General features: G+C 49.1%; 1 non-coding gene across 1 annotated transcript; it reads left to right on the top strand.

Moving 5' to 3' along the window:
- Positions 1–154, top strand: LOC149195372 (5.8S ribosomal RNA). The gene has a single exon (XR_016255290.1). It is a non-coding gene; the product is annotated as a 5.8S ribosomal RNA (ribosomal RNA).
- The last annotated feature ends 373 nt before the right edge of the window (positions 155–527 follow it).

Raw genomic sequence — 527 nt, 5'->3', positions numbered from 1 at the left:
AACTCTCAGCAACAGATATCTCGGCTCTTGTTACAATGAAGAACGTAGCGAAATGCGATACTTAGTGTGAATTGCAGAATCCCGTGAATCATCGATTTTTTTAACGCAATTCACGCCTGAGGCCTCGGTCGAGGGCACGTCTATCTGGGCATCGCATCGCATTGAAACACACTCCTTGCAATATTCTAGGGAGCAGCAGAGCTGGTCTTCCTTGCCCCATGCAGTGCGGTCGGCTAAAATACCTCAAGCGATGTTTCATGGTGTGCGTCGACGAGCGGTGATCTTGTCCCCTTGGATGGGTAGTCGGCGTTAGTCGATGCACGCTTTGTGTGGCATCGCTCGAACTTGCTTTGCTCTCTCTTGTCCTCCCATGGAGTAGGGAAGATTTAGCTCCAACTTTGCAACCTTAGCTCAGGCGAGAACACCTGCTGAGTTTAAGCATATAATTAAGTGGAGGAAAAGAAACTTACAAGGATTCCCCTAGTAGCGGTGAGTGAACTGGGAAGAGCCCAGCATGAAAATCGGTC

The sequence above is a fragment of the Pinus tabuliformis genome, chromosome 2_2, assembly GCF_031772625.1.
Source record: "Pinus tabuliformis cultivar Carrire ecotype Pingquan chromosome 2_2, CPIR1, whole genome shotgun sequence".
Taxonomy (NCBI): Eukaryota; Viridiplantae; Streptophyta; class Pinopsida; order Pinales; family Pinaceae; genus Pinus; species Pinus tabuliformis.
This window is presented reverse-complemented; position numbering and strand designations above follow the sequence as displayed.